The 16,937-nt window shown below is 41.5% G+C and overlaps 1 protein-coding gene across 3 annotated transcripts in view; it reads left to right on the top strand.

Moving 5' to 3' along the window:
- The window catches only part of klf12b (Kruppel like factor 12b), a 51,081-nt gene that overhangs the window by 1,968 nt on the left and 32,176 nt on the right, over positions 1-16,937 (top strand). The window contains exon 1 of one of the 3 annotated variants that reach the window (XM_061053202.1): positions 1,108-1,576. The exons of the other annotated variants lie outside the window; for them this stretch is intronic. The gene's annotated coding sequence lies outside the window, so the exon portion shown is untranslated. Of the gene's footprint in view, positions 1-1,107; positions 1,577-16,937 lie in introns of those variants that run through there. 3 annotated transcript variants of the gene reach the window in all.

Raw genomic sequence — 16,937 nt, 5'->3', positions numbered from 1 at the left:
GAGAGAGGACTCTGTAGCGACACTTCTGTGAGCAGAGAAGAAGAACTGTTTTGGAGCTCTGCAATTTGGAACTTGCAAATATTGACTGTAGCGTTGCCGACCAAATCAGTGAGTTTTTTATTTGAAGAAGCTGATGTGATATCACTTTTTTTTTGGGTGCAAAAACTATACAGTTGTTTTTTGTTTTTTTTCCAGTGGTGCTCCACTTACTGATAACCACAAACTTGGTTGTCAACTCAGTGATGTTACATTGTATGTTTCTTCCTTGTTCGAAACACATTGAAAGAAAACAAAAGCCACAAAAACAATCTATGTGTGACTGCAGAGCTTTGAAGGTTATTTACGATGTGTTTATAAACTGTACGTTAGTTTAGTACTGAGAGGATGTAACAGCTTGAACCAGCAAAAGACCGAACTAACAACCGAACTGAAAAACAGTCTGAATAAGAGCTGAGTGGTGCGTTCACAGATATGGCTTTTACACTTGCAGAAAAACTCCTGGTATTTGCCGGAGGAGCTGTATGTGTGAATGCAAACAGACACGTTTTTCACTCTCATTTCACCTGGAGTTTCTCATGCCAGACCCTTAATATTTTTTCGATCCTTTGACAACGATTTTGACAGAGTTCTTTGGTGAGTTGTTTAGTTTTGAATGTGTGGTTAAGTATCTTTGGCCACTTGAGTATTTTTGACCTTTAAATGTCCTGTCACATTATGTTCTACTGATTAAGAAATTCAAGAAAGTGCTCCAAATCGAACAACAAATGACATTGTTCGACCCCTGTCTGCATGGAGGATGTCATTGGTCGCCTCGTAGCTGCTTTGCTAAAAGTTTGTACAGGTTTTAGAGGGAGATTATGTTTTATGTAAATGACTGCTTCCTTAATATTAGGGGACTTTCATTGACTGTCAGTGGCAGACTGGATGGGAACTACAGTTTCATTTTCTAAAAATGGATTTCTATGGAAATGGATTTTGGTTTCCTCACAAAGAACCAGCCGCTTTAGCTTGAAATGGTGGAATATATTTTTAAGTTCTCCTGTTTTGCTGTAAGTGTCTGCTTGTTGCTGATGGATAGTCACTTGAGAAATCCTGATATTTTTGTACAAGGTGAAAAATGTATTTAAGTATATGATGTGGTGCATCTTGTGCCGTTTTCCTCCACACGCATCAGGCTGCTACTGTCACTTTGATTCCTTCGACAGCCCAACAACCCATCTATCCCCAGACACGGTCCATGGGTTTATGATACAGATCAGTGCAGGTGGGGGGGACTCAATTAAAAAGCCAATCACCAACGGATAGACTCTATCTGTCCGTCAACAGCGCTCTGGCCGGCACATTTAATTGCAAGGCAGGATTCCCCCAACTAAAAGCATCATCTGTCCGCCAAAGATCACAACACACAAATTGGGTGTGTGTTGACAGATGGAATCTTTCAGGAAGAAGTTGCTGTGGATCCTACAATATGAAATCTCACTGTCTTATTCAGGGACATGTGAGATTCCCTGTATTACCCCCTAATCAGCTGGGTTAACTGCTGGCATATTGACGGACTGCCGAAGCATTGATCCAGGTGGGAGTTATGGAGTGTATCGTCATCGATTGCAGATACACTGCAGTGCACTATGAGGATTCATTTGGGTCCTCCAGCTGTACGCCGAGGCCAGAGAGGCAGATTATGGAGGTTTTGGTATGCCTAAGGTGCATTGTGGGATACGATGTGGCCTCCCTCCTCAGAAATTGCATTGTGTGAAACCCAGATTTTCAGCCACAGGAAGCTGCCATCATGCAAAGACCCTTAAAAATCAATCACAACGACACACATACACCGACATGCTCTTACAAAAGACTAGCAAAGGGCAATGTGTGAGTCTGACTGCACACAAATAGATGCATGACTTAGTGTATAAATAGATGTACCTGCAAATAAAAGCTTAGAAAATCAACAGAACAATAAGGTCAAAGATTAAGTGGGATAAACGACCCCCCGAAAAAAAAAAAAATTGCAGTATTTTTTTGTTTTGTTAATTAAAGCAGGACATTTGTTGGTAATTGTATTGAACTTCCTGTGCACAAAGACTTTGGTTGTGTCCCAAATCAGCAACTTATTCTAGACTATATCTCTTTATATGGCGCTCAGAGGACTGTAATGAGCTAATTGGAAAAAAAATCATGACTATTTACTATTCAGATCATTTTGTTCATGACGTTAATTCCATCATTGCAATTGCAAGATTGTATTAAGTGCTATGTAGGAGACAATAGTTTTTACTCATCATTAGATCATTAACACCACGACATGACTAATCAACTGCAGAGTGATTTGTTTGTGATTTCAGATCCAATGAAATATTCATGGGTACCCCTAACTAAACTGGATGCTTTCACTTTTTATATCTAAAGACAATCTAATGATGCTCAAAAGACTACAACTCAATATTGTTTTGAAAATTAGTCATTTTGGCAGAAAACCAACTAGTCAGTAAACATAAAAAAACATGTTGTTTTGTAGGCCTACCAACATTTTTGGGACTTTTCAGGTAAGCTAATTAACAACCTTTGTGAATGTAAGTAGAAGAAAACACTTCATTGGCTTTAAATTTCCAATTGTTTAATTAGCTGATACGTACATCATGTGTCGGAGACGGGGGCTGTTGTTGGTGACGGCTGCGAGATGAACTCCCCGTGCTGTTATTTCACCATGTCAGAAGATGACAAAATGTTCTCTCCCTTTGAGATTTCTCTTGTGGATTCAGCCTTTGACCCCCGTGTCCAGCCCGCGTTTGTTTACCAAAAATTGAGTTAAGGGTGTACTTTGAGTGCTAGACCAAGTGTGTTTTGTGACTGAGTAAGAGAGAGAAAGGGTGGAGAGAGAGAGAGAGAGAGAGAGAGAGAGAGAGCCCGGAAAGTATTGTGCAACAGTAAATGACGCTGAGGTTGATAGTCTAAATAGTGAACTCAAACAAAAAGAATGAATGCAACATGGCTGATTGTAGGACTGTAAAACATCAATGTGAGAATCTTACATTTTTGCAACATATGGATACTTGAAGCCTCGCAAATGTTGTGTTACTTCTAAGAGAAAGAAACGCTTTCCTCAACCAAAGGACAGACCGAAATGAGGCAGAATTGAAGTTCCCTGACCAAACCATTGATCCAGTTTTTTTTTCTCTTAATGACACCATCTCTACAGCAGCACACTCAGTACTTACTGGAAGTGAGTCATTTAGCAGCGCTTGCCCCCAGACTCTGATTTAAGGTTGCTCGACATGTTTCCATGGCAAGGATGGAAAGGCATGTCGGTGGAAGGGCCTGTCTATCTGTGGTGATGTTTCCCCTATCAACCTAGTGTGTATTTAACTTTAGCCAAATATGGTCGCCGAACAGGAGGAAAAGAAGGAAAGGAAGGAAGCCAAGAAAAAGAGGATGGAAGAGCGTTCAAAGTCAGCGTTTTCAAGTGTTTTGGACCCCTTTTTTTTTTTAGATGTTTTTTACAGAAAGAGTTTCCCTTTATAGAATCTTAAGAAGGCTGTAGCATCAGTTCACTTTATTCACATGAGAGGCCATTTTCCTCCAACCTGACACTCAAGGCGGGAAGCAAAAACGCCAAAATATTGTCTTACTGCTGAGTTCGAGCTTTGAAAATTGTACAAACATCCTTTCACTGCTTTTTTTGTTATCAGCGTTATCAGAATTGGAGGCACGATGTCTGTATTTAAATGTTATTTGCTCTGAAAACAGGTAACATTAGCGTTTCACAAATTTCAAGCTAAAATGCTCTATTGAGTTTTGTGCTGCAATTAGGGACGTAAACTCCTAGCTAATGACATTGTTAGCCACCTAACAGTGATGTAGCATTTAATACCATTTGATGGTGTAGCTTTTGATAGGTAAAGTTTACATTTCTAGCCAATGACAATGTAAGCTAGCTTTAACTTGTAACATTGTTTGACTGCTCATGTTAGCTCTTGTAACCTAGTTAGACCTATCAAGTAGCTCATTATCTACTTTTTAAGAGTCAGTAACACATGTTAGCATCCAACTATTTCACTGCTGACATAAGTTTGACATGCTACAATCGTAAAAGCATAATTGCCTAGCTAATGCAAGGGAACAAGGATGTTAGTAATTGAATAAATGCTAACATTACAACAACAACAACAACTAATGTAAGAACACTTCCCAGCTAACGTTGCTTACTGTTTTGTGGCACATGGTACAATGGATAAGGTGTTTTTTTCCCCTCTTCTTTATGGTAATATTAGCCCGCAGTGGTGTTGGACAAGACATTGATTTCTACATGATTTCAAACTTTGAATACAGCAGTACAGCGTTAAAAGCATTTGAGCTTTCGAACCTGAGTGTGAAGTCAGAAGGAAAATGCCTGTTGTTTGAATAACTTGAATGCAGATGCTTTTACCAGACCTATGTAAGGATGCCGCGCAGATTACTGCGAACCTCGTTTCCAGTTGTGCTTTAGGTCAATCATTAGAGGGGGAAATTATTCAAACATGTGGAATCCATTTGGGGTGCCTGTGGCATTCCACAGGCTTTTTTTTTTTTTTTGGACTTGAGCAAAAACTGATTGTGGGTTCATGCTATGGGCCACAACTCCTCTCAATTAGCGGCTTCGGCCAGGTATCAGCACAGGACGGCATGACAGCGTGAGTTGAAAAAAAAAAAAAAAAAGAGAGGAAAAACAATCGAAGTGAAGGCGTGAGTAGATGAGTAATAGAGGTAAACACAGCTGCTGGCTTTTATTGAGTGGCGTTGGAGAGCCGGAATGGGTCAAACCGAGGGGAAAAACTTGTGAGCGAAAATAACTGCACAAGCTCACATTTGATGTAACAAGTGTCAGTGTGTCGGAATGTTTAGCTTGGTCGGTTATAGTCTTTTTCCATGTGCAGAGAGAGTTGGGGTGGATTATGTTGTGTCAGCACAAAGTAGGGTTAGATAGGGTAGGCTGCATCAAGAGGACTCTGCAGGACTCTTAAGTGCAATGCATGTGTGGTTTTTTTGTTGTTGTTGTGTATATTCGTGCATGCAGCGCTTTGTGTGTGTGTCATGGGTAGGGAGTGAGGGAAAAAAAAGGGCACTGGGAGACAACTGAGTGTGTGTTTAAGTGTTTGGGCGGCTATTATTTCTGTGTGACTTGTTTACAGTAGATGCTGTAGATGAGTCAGTGTATTGGTGCTTCTGCATTGTACGGTTATTGTAAAACATCTAGGTCGATCTTTCAGAGTGCATATGAGTGCACATGTGCCGTGATGCATTTAGTCAGACAAGCTATTGTGAGTAGTACGTACACAGTGCGTATGCTGGGGGGGGGGGGAGGGGGGGGGATCGCTCACACACACATTCAGACATACATGTTGTAACACAAGTGCACATATATATAAAAGCCTAGGGGGATAAGAGGCAGTAGCAAAGAATCCCCCATTAGGGCAGGAGTGTACCGTCATCCCTCGGGGAGTGTAAGGAACGGGAGAGAGAGAGTATGTGGGTGGTAGTGTTGGTGGTGAGAGGGAAAAGGATGCAGGTTATTGTGAGGATGCTAATCTAATGCATCCCACCTCTCTGTAAGGGCAAGAAATGAGAGCGGAGTTTCACTCTGACCTTCTACAGGAGATCATGAGAAGCAGCCTTAACCCTTTGCGTCAGGAGAAACGACCGCTCATACCTTCACAATATATCCTCGTGTGGTTTGATAAACATGCTACACAAAGTGTCTGTGATATTTGGATTTGTAGCAATCAAGGAATGTCAACGGAAATCATCACAGGTTTTAAAGTATTTATTTGCTCTCTATTCTGTAACGGCAGTGTCCCCACAATGCACCTGTATCCGTTTGATTTAGCAGCGTGGTCACCTCAACCTCAGACTGGGGCACCCAGAGTAAATAAGAGACTAGAACGGAGTCACTGAGTGCATTTTTTTTATTGATTCACTGAAGCTAACCTCTTTCTCTCTATCCCCCTCCCTCTCTCTCTCTCTCAGTCAAACATTCAGTACAGTGTGTAAACAACTTCATAGACAAGGGCTTAATTACAATAATAGACATAAATTAAAACTAATAATACAACCTCTTTCACGCTGCAGGGGTAGTTCAGAGTGCTTAAAGATAAAGTAAAGAAATAAAGACGAAACAGACTAATTAAAACAAGTGGATGTGATGAATCATGCATTCAAGCTTCTCAGCAAATCACATTTTATAACTTTGCAACATGAACATATTCAGAAATAAAAACATTCTAAAACATGTGGCTGAAACTGAATAATATGAAATCAATATTATCTTTTCTCGTACCATGTATTCCTGTTGAAGCTAATGGAGTAGGGCACAAATGGACCACACTATTTGGATATGAAGAAACCACTGTTCTAATCTGTGAATTTCAGCCACAGGCCAAAATGGCGGAGTTTAAAGATACCTTTGGAGAGATAATTAGTGTACAGACAGAGGTCACCATGTAACAAGTGTACAATAAACAATGAACACTAAAGGCTATAAATACAGTCCATAAAAATTACATTGAGCACGTTAGTTCACAATTGAACACATTTTATTGCACATTGGAGATATATCATATCATGCTGGCCAACAACATGCAAAGAATATTCCAGAAGGGTTGTTCCAATTACACCACTGTCAAGTTTAAATCTTGGTTTGCACAGCTCCTCCCCCCCCCCCCCCCCCTCCTTTGGTACATGTTAGGTTTTTGTGTCAGAGGCTATTTTAGATGCACAGCCACTGACCCTACTGCATTTAAAAAGGTGTGCGCGCTTGTGTGTGTGTGTGTGTGTGTGTGTGTGTGCGTGCGTGTGAAGGGTGTTCTTGAGAGGTCAGATGATTATGTTGTAGCAGCAAAACGTCACATTCAGTTTAGAGCTTAAGGCGCCTTTTTTTGTGGCGTTTATTTGTGGTTCCATAGCGCAGCCCTCGCACTGAATATTTAACTTATTCTTTCTCACGATTACATCAAAATGATCTTCAATTGGACATAAACTGTCTCGAACGGTGTCGCAAATTGCTTTGACTTGTAAGCCGACGCTCACTTGAGTAATGCCACCTCACTTTAGTGCTGTCACGGTCACAGCTTGTTAAGCTGTTCCTCTGCTGCATTTGAGGCCCATGATGCAAGAGGATGTCAGACTCTTCTGTTTACCTCTCTGTGGAAGTGTGTGTGTGTTTCTGTGTTTTTTTTTTGGTGAGTGTGTGCGTGCGTACTGTAGGTGTGTGTGTGGGTGGCTGTTTGTGTTGAATGGGCATCTTTATTCTTCTTTCATGAGCAGAGACGAGCTGCAGTATTCAGACACAGAGTTGAGTGCGAGTGTTGTTTTAATCTAAGACAAATATGGTTCATTGTGGGTGCAGACAGAGGTCACAAGGTTTGTGTGTGTGGTATATAGCCAGATTGTGGAACACAGCAGGGGCTCAGGAAGTCAGCTTTTTAGAAGAAGTGCGTCTGACACACAGACGGAGACGCAGACAAACCAGACAGCCACCGACTCTTCTTTTTCGCTTTGAGTGTTTCCTCTCAGAGTAAGCAGCTTCTTCATTTCCCACAGTTTCACAAGACCTGTACAGAGACAGAGGTGGTGCTGGTGGAGGAGGTGGGGAGCTTTTGCAAAGATGAAACGTGTCACAAAAACAGGCTCTATACTTAACTTTTTAAATATATATTTTTGACAGGCTAATAAATTCCTTTTTTGTTTAAAGTGTTGATCTTTTATTGCTCACTTACATTTACATCCTTCACTTTAAAAGGATACAAGAGACAGATCTGCTTAAAATAACCTTTTATTAACTTACATTTAACCCTTAAATGCCTGGATTTAATTAGTTTTATATTGTTTTTTGGGCAGACCTTAATCACAGTATACTATTAAAATATGTATGTTATGTATGCAGCATTTAAGACGTTGTTGTGGCTTGATTTCTGCCCACTATTTGAGCACATATTATTGAAAAATGATAGTGTTTTTATCTCATGTCTATAGTAGACTAGCTTACCTAGCAGCAGGTACGATACAAAACAACACAAGACGAGAAATTCAAGATCACACAAAGACAATCTTCACCACTAAAAGAGGAACAAATTAAAAACATGTAAAAGAATAACACAGCACTGACAAATTCATAGTGTCACTCAAAAAGTAAATAACGTGTATGTGTGTGTGTGTGTGTGTGTGTGTGTGTGTGTGTGTGTGTGTGTGTGCGTGTGTGCTGGAGAAGGCAGCGGACTTGAGCCGCATCCGGCGACCTCATCCCGACAGGATTACTGACACAGGATCCCCCCTTGCCCCTGGCAGAAATAGCAAAGACCCAAGGGCAATCCAGAAAAATATGGGAACTTCCGTGGGCCTTGCTAGTGTGCTAGTGTGTGTGGTTTCTTTGTGGGCTGTGTTCACAGACTATTTAGTTTTCGTTCCTGGTCTAGAATCTACTGTATGTTATGCTAAAGAGCATGCAGAATATATATTTTTTTTTTTTGCAAGATGTTGCATAACAAGGTAATTTTGCAGGAAAAAAAAGGGATTGCACATTGTAATTAAAGCTTAATGCAACTTTATTTTTGGATTAAATGAGGTGCTATCCACTTGGTAAAAAAGTGTTTCAAACTCGAAAAACCTGAAATCTATAAAGAGTACTACAACGTGTCTGATTTCAAAACTGGGTCAAACATCTTTTTCTGTACGTTTTCTGAAAGCCCGGTTGGAGCTTGATTTTGTATTCTGATTTAAAGATCAATACTCACCCTTTGCTACATCTCCATTCAGCCTGCTTATTCCATGCATCTTTAATGTTTCTCGTGGTCAATTCTCATGCTAGCCTTTTGCTTATATAAATGCTCATTGTTTTCTACACAAGACATTTTTCAACAAGCATGTTGTCGATGACATCCTCCCTCACTGCTGGATTTAAGAAAAAAAGCACGGAAGAATAGCCATTAAGCGACGTAGCGTGGATAATTTTGCTGCTGGTGACAGGCTCTTCAAGTAAAAATCATACTTTATTATGTGTTTATCCTGCTGCAAACTTTGTGACAGAAGCATCGACATGATTTTTAAATTGCTGGCTACATGTGTGAGTGCAGCAGGGAGTCCAGACGTTCATGAACGCCACATCAAATGAAGCACAAGCGAAGCCTGGAAAGTATCAGACAGACAGATAGGGGATGACATTCACTTTAAATTGATGTGACCTGATAAGCTCGCCATGTTGGGCTGTATGTCCCAGAGATGAAAAACATCCAACACATGAGAAGTGTGTTCTGTCTAATAATAGCCGTGTTCATGAAGAAAGCTGTTTTTCTCTCTGAGGGACTGATTTAGTCCCAGTGGAAAAAGGCCAGGGTGTTTTGAGGTAAAGTGCATCAGTTGAGTGCATCTCTAAGGGGTTTTTAACCCTAAAGGGAACTTTTTTCATTATTTTTTTTGTCCATCAAAGGGATGTGAATATAATCTCGCGGTTTGATGCCATTGTGCTTGTCGAGGGTTTGAGAAGTCTGGGTTTTCTACGAACAGGGAGGTAGCAGCACTTTTCGCTCTTTTGAGCCCTGTTCAAAAATGTCCCAGAAGCATCTGAAAGACTTTGCTGGCTGCTCCTGCCAAGGAAAACACGGATTATGAAATGGAAATTCTGAGACCATTCACAGGGTGCCAGGAATGATAAGCAAAAAAAAAAAAAGACTAAGTCCATCTCAGTACATCTTGAAGTGAACTGAGGGAGAGCACATCCCCACCTTGCACAAACTGCAACAAGCAGCGTCCACATTGTTTACCTGCTCTGTACTTTTCGGGGGTTGGAACGTCATCGGAGGGGAACTCCAGCGATTTTATACATATAGGTCGGTTGACTCATCATATAGAGAGTCAATCTGTGAAACAGTTTTGCTATGATTCTGTGCCTCTGGAGAGACATTTTCAAAGACAGACTTAACATGCCTTGATCATCAAAGGTTAAAGACACAAAGTCCTGATTTTTCAAATGTCCTAAAGATTATCTTGCCAGATTCTCCTCTGGTGCGAGGTGCCACTCACACCTTACATCTGATCTGCCGGATGTTGGGGCTGCCCCGATTGCAAACCATAATCGTCAGATATGTTCAATATTTAAGATCCAATCTCCTGGTGTGTGGGGGGAGTCCCGATTGGGTTTTCAGCTGACTGAAGAAGAAAACACAACAACCGCAGCAATCACACTTTTACTCACCTCCACCTTTCGCTGTAACATGTATTGTCTTCACATACCCTCAGTTAAACTTCTTTTCTTCATCTTCTTTGTGACTTTTCAGTTTAAAGACCAAAAGCTATCGCAGTTTCTTCCTGCCCGTCCTCTGCTGTACTCGTTAGCTGGTAGCCTTTAGCAGGGCAAATTTAGAATATGTAGATTTTTTAATTCTCTTTCATGAATACAAATAATATATTCTCTTGTCTATGAAGCTTAAGAGACTCCATTTCTGTGATGTGGGAGAACAGAAATGTATCGAGCAGAAGAATGGTGAGAAAAAGTCGGCCAACGGGCTAATGCTAGCGTAAATTGTATTCCTGCTAAGGGTAGCAGTTGGTGTTTACTCTTTCTTAGTCTTATAAATCCTGCAAATGTTGCGCTTAGTTTTCTTAAAAAATGTGGCGTAATATTCATATAGCCTACAGTAAAACAAATGTCAATAACTGATGTGGACTTAACTGGTCATCTATGTTTTTTGGCATCTCAGGGCAGCAGAGACCTTTGGCCACTCTGAGTTCTGATATTTGCCTTGATGCTGTTACTCTGGAAGTCGAAACTCTGCAGGGAACTATCTGAATGGGCGCTCAAGATGTGAATGAGGCAAAGAAGATGAGGTCATGAGCAGACGGGTTAACACGAAACAGACTGAGATCGAAAATCAGCTGTGATTCAGCTGCGGCTCTATTGTGTCTGCACTGCTAGCGAACAACATAAACACATACCACACCCTGTATTTTTTTCTAGGATCTACAAGAGTCACAGTGTCACTTTTCTGAAAAGACTTTTTTTTTTTTTATTTACCTGTCCCTTGAGTCTGCTGTGAATGCAGTGAGGCTTTTTCTTTCTTCTAAAAGCTGCTGCTGCACTGCGTGACTCAAAAGAGAGGAAGCGGAGGAGTAGGCTGGTGAACGAGCAGTTGTAGGCCGGTTATCAGGCCAATGTGTCACTTCGGGGTGTCCGGGGGCACAGAAAAGGGAAGTGAGTCTCGGTCCAAAAAAAAGGCTAGCGGCAACAACAAAAAAAAAAGGCAAAACACAGGAAATGCTCTTCTCATGTCACCTACAGCTGTTTATTTAATGAAGCTGCTCTTTCAGCCCCTTCTTTATCGTTTCTTTCCAATGGGCAACTTTTTGAACGCTTGTTTTTTCTCTCGTCTTCTTCCTTTCTTTACTCTCTTTAGTGGAGGACTAGATGGGAAGAGAGGCGGGGTGGTGGGGGGGGGGGGGGGTCTGTTGGCATTCTTGCACCGTGTGCTTTGCGCTCGACCGGGCCTTGGCTCGGGTCCATATCCCCTCTCTACCCTCTCTCGCTTCTCTGACTCCTGCCCCCCCTCCCCTCCCCCACCCACCCCATCTCAACCTCTTCAACTCCCCTTGGTTGCGTCCCCACCCGCTGCTCCTGCCAGCAACTCTTCTCTCTTTAACAAACCCCCCCCACCACCACCACCACCACCACCACCACCTCACCCGCTCTCACTTACTCATTCCTCTTGCTATCACCTTCCCTTAACACTTCCTCATGTATCTCCCATAATTCATTGCCTCCCCTCCTCCCTTTCCCTTTCCCTTCCCTTCACTTCCTCCCCCCCACCCCTCACCCTCTCCCAGCCCCGTGGCAGCAGGTCCAGCCTTTGTGACACAGATGCACACAGTTGCTCTGGGCGCTCGACATGGGAACGGAGCCTTGGTGGGGCCCTCTGTTGCCGTGTGTTTCAGGGTGTGTGGTGTTTGTGTGCAGCGGAGAGAGACAGAGAGAGAGAGAGAGAGAAAGTGGAACTCACATACAGATTCTACATCTTGTTTTTTTTTTTAGTTTGTTGAAGCTGAACTTTCACTTTAAGACAAAAAAAAACCCTCATGCATTGCTCGTTGTGGACAGGGACAATGTAAAGTAATAGAACATTCACAACATTTACTCACACACAGCACAGATCAGATACAAACCTAAGGGTGAATCAGAAGTGAGACAGAAACCAGCTCTCACTGATTGGTTTTGCAGGTCTGTTTCGATTTTTCCCTCTTGGAAAATGCAGGATACACATTGAGCCTTGAATGTGTGTTTTTAACATCGGCAGAACGCATCTGTGTTTTTATTGTAAGAAAATATAAACATGTGCAATATCACACAAGAAGGGTAAGAAAAAAAAAAGAAACATGTTCAAGTTTAGTATGCTGACGTATCAGGTATTCTGCTGGATACACTGGAACAGCGTGCACAATGTTTGGCCAATTAAATTAATCAGTTATTTTCTTTGTGTCACTTTAGTGGTGACTGCATGTTTTTTTTTTTTAGCACAATAGAAAATTACAGCTCTTATTGGAATTATTTTAGAGTCAGGCTGGATGAAATGTTATAGGCACTGTGCAGCAGAAAGACACAAGAAGCCTACATTTACCCAATTTGTTTAATAGTTTCATTGCTGTTGGATATGGAACAATGACATCTATGTTTAAATTCTGCATATGGATAAATAATCTGTAGACGTGGGACAAATCTGAGCGTACACTCGTTCCACAAAAGGTGGGTACCCAGACTGTGAATAATGTTGTGACGCATCACAGATTTCCCCCTTATTGTCAGGTCCAGAGCTTTGTCCTGTTAATTAATCCAGCCAGTCCTCTCCAGCTTTTTGCTTTATCCGTCCTCTCCAGCTTTTTGCTATCACCTCCATCAGCGCACAGACAGTGGACCTGAGGTCATCTATGTGGTGGGAGTTTCAGGTCATACTGTGAAATGCATTAACAGGCGCACCAATAAGCACAAAAGAAAAATAGCAAAGCGAGAGGCAGACAATGAAATATGCATTTTTTTTTTACCAGCATTATTTTGTGTTATGACTGGCCTCAATTTTCACCTGCTCCTTTTTTTAAATTCTGTGGAGGGGACAGGAGGGGTGGGGTGTGGGTGTGTGGGGTTATGGTAGAGAGAAATGAGATGCCTCAACACTTCACTGCCCTCCTTTCTCCATCCAACTCCCCCACACACCTGGGATGGCCATTTCATTTCAGAGTGCAGCAAATGGAAAGGTGATCTTAATCTAGCCTGTTTCCCTCTAACCCCCCTCTCCTCTCCTCACCCCTCCTCTCTCCATCTCCCTCACACCGAGCCTCACCTCATACCGCTGATGGACAGCACACTGCTGGCTCCCTGAGCCTGCACACCAAATGTAGTGATAGAGGACACAGGGTCTCCATTGGTTTACTAGCATGGAATAATTCTCTTCATTTCAAACCTAATCTTTGTTCATCTCATCTATTTGGTTCGTGCATCGCTAACCGGCAGTCGTGATCCTTTCATGGGAGCAGTCGACGGTAGACTCCTGTCAAAGCTTTTCAACGTGACCTCTTCGACGCGCAGTGCCCCTCTGTTAGCTCATTACTCAGGTTTATCTCACTGCTGTTAGCTCTTCTGTCATTACAGTCACTAGCAGAGGTATGCACTGGGATATTGATTTCCTATGAGCAAGCTTCTGCAGGCCAGTTCATTAGGAAGGTGATCACAAACGACTGGATTATCTGGACTGGAGGCACACCGGGAAAGATTGTGGATTCTTAGAAATGTACAAGACGTGTTTGATTTAAGCATCGAAAACAAATACGTTGATGAATGTCCCTGAAAAGAGATGGTCAAGTGTGACCTTCCCCAGCACAACTCCTGATCCTGAGTATTTTAGAGGCTGAGTATTTTAAGATGCATCATAAAATCCCAAAACCAACATAACAGATACAAACTCAAATATAGAATAATAACACTTTATTTGTCGAGCACTTTTCAAGATGGGTGTACAAAGTGCCATACAGAAGCAATTTAAAAAAGATGATCACCATTTCACGTACAGAAACAACAACAAATCATAAAGTTAGAACTAAAGACAAATGAAAGTAAAAAAAACATTAAAACAGAGTTACTGTAAAATATGCACGGCAGAGCTCTGATAAATGATCTGTCAGCTAAAAAGGCAAGTCTGTAAAAATGAGTTTTAAGGCTGGCTTTAAAAGCAGAAACAGAGGCAGCTGAACGGATGGAAAGTGAAAGACTGTTCCAGAGCCGAGGTGGCATGACTTAAAAAAACTCGACCAACGAAAACACACCAAAAAAAGAGAAAACATATGCTGATGTAGCAAAATGAAAAAATGTAACTTTCCATTTTTAAGTTAAGTTAGAAGCATGTTTAGAAGTCACACCTATGTGAAAGAGTATAAACATAAATATCTAAGTTGATTTCAAGAAATACATTATAAAATAAACCCCCTATAAGAGATGATAACAACACACACAAAATAGAAATAAAGGCAAATTAAACAAAATATCATGATTTAGCTGTCTGGACATATTTAAGTTTAGATTCATCAAAAGAGCAAATAAGAGGCCTTAAAAAATATGTTTAATAAAAGCTTAATAAAATACAGTTGAGGACTTTTTAAGAAAATTTTTATGAAGTTAATTGTCAAAATGATAAAAACCAGACTTTTTAGACAAATGCAAGACAGATGGTCATCTTGAGGAAAAACAAAACCCTCACTTTATTTGCCCCCTCTCTGTGCACTCGCCTCTCCTTCTTCTTCTCCTCGACTCATGGCTCGAGGCTGGACTGAGGCTGCAGCTCCACCCGCACAGCCGTTGCCATGGCAACCCTATCTGGGCCTACCAAAAGACCTGAAGCCGAAGGACATCCTGGACAACAATACAATAGCAGCACAGCACAGCCAGGGTACCTGAGGGACTTAGACCTGAGAGGCGAGATCTGGGGGTGGTTGGGCGGTTGGATGGGTGGTGGGGTGGGGGGAGGGGGGGGGTTGCAGATTGAGAGAGTAAATCCTCCCTTCCCTCTCTCATCCTCCCTCACACACAAACACAGTCAGGATAAGTGGTTGTGCTGGGGAATCTAAGAGGCAGTGGAGCAATAAATGAGTTTTTTTTTGTTACAACTTTCACTGGAATCTGTAAAAAGAAATGTTTTTGATCACTATCTTGAGTGGATTTTCTGGTGAGTAAAAAAAAAAAAAACCTTGATTGTTTGAGACGCCCCGGGGATGTTCTGTTACATCTGAGATGGTCTGCATAGTTGGAGGATCATGGGATAGGACGCACAGAAAGGCTATATGTCATTCCTGATTGGCTCAGCTTTTCTTCTCTCCGCACAAGAGTGGTCACGGTGGCTGCGGCGGTGGCTGTCGAATGCAAGGAACTGGGCCACACATCCTGCTGCTGGTGCCAGCAGTGGAGAGTAATGGAGATGTTTCGAGTCGATCTGCCGTGCTCGCATTCCTCCATGTACTGCTGCTAAAATAATAAGAGGGAGGGTTACCTCAGGTCGGCCCCAGCTGAGGGGATACGGAACATGCATTGTTGTCATTGGCTCCATCTGAGTATCCCTCTTAAAGCAACAGAATGGAGCTACGATTAAGGATGCATTTTCTTTAAAGTATATTAATACAAACATAACATATATGTAATTATTTCTCATATATATACAATCATTATCGGCATTGATACTCTAAAGTGAGTGATCTATTGTCTGTATTATGTGTTCATCTTCCTGTCTGTCTACTTGTTCCTCCCTTTCGGTCTCTCCCCTCTATCTCACTTTCTCCTCGCAGCCTATCTAGGCTTTCCACCATTGACTGCATATAAAGATGGACCACATGTCTCCAACTTCTCCCTCTCCAACAAACACGAAGCCAAAATAACCCCAAGATGGGCGCTGACATATTTCACTAGTGACATCTATTGAAGCCAAATATGCGTGGTAGATCCGTGCTATTTAAGTCCCGCCCCTATGGCTAACCAAAATAAAACAGCAGAGACCCGTCAGATTGGTACAGTCCACAGCAGAACAGATTTTTGTCTTGGTTTCAAGCATACACTCACAAGTTTGGAAAGTTCAATCAGTCCTGTGTATGGGTATGTGACACTTCCTTTCACCATTCCTCCTTTATAGCCGCATTTGTCAACAGAGCTGTCAATCATGCCGTTTTACTCTTTTGTATAGCATCAAGTAGCTAATTAAAGCTGACCTTTTCAGATAAAAAAGTAATGTTGGACACAAATCAGCACCACAAGAGCTTACTTTAAAGACAGAAACCATGTTTAAGAAAACAGTTTGTTTGTCCCGTCTAATAATGTGGAGAAGCTGACGTTTATGACCTGTGCTGCAGCCAGTTAGTAGGAGGAGCGCCGAATGTTTTTGCTTCACTTTTGGGGAGCTTTCATGTCGTCCATCTTTTTTATAAAGTCTATGCTTTGCACCATTGAGTCTGGTTGTGCTCAGGTCTCTTAACTTTTAAAGGAAGTATTTCTTCTTCATGTATCTTTAGAGGATTTATTTTGCCGGTCTCAGTAATATTACGAAGAGTACGATCTAGACCTGCTCTATATATAAAGGGTTAAGAGATGACTTGTTTTTATTTTTCTATACAAATTAAAATAGTTTATTTGTTAATACATGTGTTTGCAGGCTTGTGTCACATTTTGATATTTATATTACAAACATGTCAAACATGTCAGTTTTTCCACTTTTCTTTTTCCAAGTTTCAATTATTTCAGCATTTGCAGAGAAAACGTTGTCCCGGTTGCTGTTAAGTAACCGTATATCAAAGCAAGTATTTCTATTCCATTGAAGTCTTAAGAGGATTTTACTCCACGTTATGAAGTGTTATTAGCCTTGCAGCAGCTCACCAGGCAATTGGAAATCCTAAAT

The sequence above is a fragment of the Labrus mixtus genome, chromosome 13 (genome assembly GCF_963584025.1).
Source record: "Labrus mixtus chromosome 13, fLabMix1.1, whole genome shotgun sequence".
Taxonomy (NCBI): domain Eukaryota; kingdom Metazoa; phylum Chordata; class Actinopteri; order Labriformes; family Labridae; genus Labrus; species Labrus mixtus.
Note: the sequence above shows the minus strand (reverse complement) of the source record. Positions and strands in the feature narration are given on the sequence as shown.